Genomic DNA, 3,143 nt, shown 5'->3' on the forward strand with positions numbered 1-3,143 from the left:
CCCCTTTGACCTACTAATAGAAAAACACTTTCTTCTCTATGAGTTCAAAGTGTCTCTCACTGTAGATTAAGAACTTTTCCGAGGTGACCTGGTAGTTTCCATCATCAGGAATTAGGTCTGCTCAGGAAATGCTGTGAGTTGTTGGGGCTTTGAGCCGGTGAGGGTTTAGAGAGAATGAAAAGACAGGTGACATTAATTCCCTGACCTCACTGATTCTAGCTTACTCCAGATAAACTAACAGATAAACTTTCCTTGCTGAAAACAGCCAACACCGTGCTCTCATAATGTTGTAGATGCTTAGTTTATATCACAATGGTAGTGAAACAGCTTATCCTGAATATGTACATAGTGACTCAGTTACTTTTCAAACTGAACAATTTATATGCATACATATTATTGCAAATATAACACCTTTAAGACAAATTACATATTTATATACTTGTTCTAAATTACTGTAGAATTGTCATCAGATTGAAAATTGTGTAGATCACTTATAAATTGAAAACTGTTACCTATTCCAAATTACATTTTATTATTTCACATTAATGTAATCCATTACCAGAAATATAATCAGACTACTTTATTACTTTTGGTGTAACTTGTTTATCACATTTAAAAAAGAAATACATGGAGAAAGAAAATAGTTTCCATTCATTGTTATTAAGAACGGGAAGTGCGTTACGCGTTACTATTGCGTAATAATTCACATTAAAAATACATGCGTTCATCAGTGTTGAAATGTTGAGAAAACCATCATGAATAATTTATTGCTCTTGTGTGAATAGTATGTAATCATCTAATCAATAAAAATTAACTGTAGTCTGATTACGAGTATTTTAAAATGTAATATAATCTAATTAAAAGTACTTAATTTTTGGTATCTGATTACGTAAACCAGATTCCATGTAATCAGTACCCAGCACGGCCAATAGGGGGCTCTGTTTTTGTCTCGTGACCAATTCAGGTTAAGCTACAATACCAATTTAACACTGGCTAGTAAACAGATTTGGGTTTTGCTTTCAGTGGAACTTGTGAGGAAGTGCACTGCTAAATTATGATTGCTTATACTTCGGGTTACAAACGTTTAAAAACCACCAACTCAAATATTAAACTTGGATGTGTAACTCTTTGACACATTCGGCAGATGCTTTTATCCACGGTGCAATCTGTACATTTTTATCAGTGCATTTGCATCCCTTGGGAACTGAACCCATGACTTATGGCACGATGTTGACCCGATGAGGAAGTATTCCTCAAATCATCAGTGCTGTAATTGACAAGATGCACCATTTTCACCAACTGGACCATAAATACTCAAAGATAAAAAAATTACCCTAGATAGAAAGGTTCAGATCCAGAAGGCTGGGATTGAGCCTGCTCTCAAGCCAACTGAATCTGTAGTTTGTAAAGAAAGTTTTCTTGGTAAGCGGTTTTCTGTCAATCCATATATGAGCATGCTTCTGTATTATTGAAATAAGATTTCAGCACTGCTAATGGCAGCAGCCATCAAACATTCCCACAACCGCTTGGCTGGACAAAGAGGTTTCATTGGGCACGCAGCCAGACAGTAGATCCAAACCACACAAATGTTTCATCACTAATGCATGAGGCTAGAACACATTCCTCATGTCTGTAGGTGAATAACTTTGAACTGGAAGACAAGAAATCAGTCGTTTGTGGTTGTTACACTTCTCTTCCTCTGAGGTCTTCAACTTGCTGACTTTTGGCAAAGATTGAGTTTTGGGATGTCACATGCAAAAACCCCATACAGGTCAGGCAGTGGCACATTCAAAGTCCCCCTACTGCTACCTTCTACCTTTTCCCCAACCGTTTTGGCAAATATTGTCGAGGGAGTTGGCCGCCGGCAGCCTATCACCCTGCAGCTCTAGAGTAGTTACCCATCGAGACTCAGCAGGGTTGAGCCAGGACAGTACCAGGATGGGAGACCTCCTGGAGAAAACTAAGGTGCTGCTCCAAGTAGCCTAGGACTAGTGTTTGCAAAAGTACTGAATTATTAGGAATCCGCTGATCACAGACATATCTGTTGAGCACAAGAACACAAAGTCCAATCGGAGGTGTTTGAGAAGCAACACAAGGCAAGCTTTCAATACTTTTGACAACACTACCCATCATCCTTCGAACTGGATGTTAATCCTGACTGGTCCAGGTGGATGTAGTGCATCGGCAAACTTTATTCGGGTGGAGGAAGACCACGCTCGATCAGGTCTGTGTTCAGTAAGATCAACAGATGAGTGAGTGGGTCCTTCAGACTAAGTCTCTCTAAGAGACTAAACTTAGTATTTCTAGATGCACCATCTCTAGTACCAGAATCAAGTCTCCCAAAGCATAGACACTCCTTTTAATGTAAAGACATGAAAACAGGTGATGATAATGTCTACCGAGACCAGCCTGTTTTTCAGAAAACTCTTTGTTGCCTCATCCCATCTCCTCCTTGTTTTATTGCAATTGAATTGCACGAGATAAAAAATAAAAGGTGTATTATCCCACATTCAATTTTGTAGGAATTAATTCCCACAGCTTTCACTCACTCATGATATTCTCTTGTAGGGATGGTCAGGTTTGGGCTTGGGATCAAGGATCCATCCTTGCAGGGTTTCAAGCAGTCTGTTACCTATCCAGATCTTTCAAATATTGTTTGTTGCCTCAGTGACTTGCATGTGCCAGGGACCTTCGTTTTTTTCTTTTTTTTCGGTGGGCACAATGTCCAAGGTTCCCAATCTGATATTCCCTCTAGATCATTACCCTGTGTGGGTGACTGATTCAATCCCCTTTAACAGAGGTCAGCTGGTAAGAACTGTGCAAGTAAACCTCACCCCTTTATCCAAAGAGACAGTCTTGTCTAGTGACTGATGCTGGAAACTGCTTTCTTTAGTGTCCGTGTTATAGCGCACACGCCTCCCGTGCCGGAAACACAGGCTCGAATCCCACTCGGAGCAAGGCGAGTAGAACCACATCTAGATTATGCAAGAAACTTTTATTCTTGAGTTCCTGTGTCAGCTTGCAGGAACTCATCCTCAAAAAAACGTTTTATGCAACTTTGTACAAACAGTAAACAATCTTTCTTTAAGTCCTGAATCCACAAGATCCACTGGAAGATGAGCGAAGAGAGTGGGGTATACACA

The sequence above is a fragment of the Carassius gibelio genome, chromosome A6 (genome assembly GCF_023724105.1).
Source record: "Carassius gibelio isolate Cgi1373 ecotype wild population from Czech Republic chromosome A6, carGib1.2-hapl.c, whole genome shotgun sequence".
In the NCBI taxonomy this organism is placed as follows: Eukaryota; Metazoa; Chordata; class Actinopteri; order Cypriniformes; family Cyprinidae; genus Carassius; species Carassius gibelio.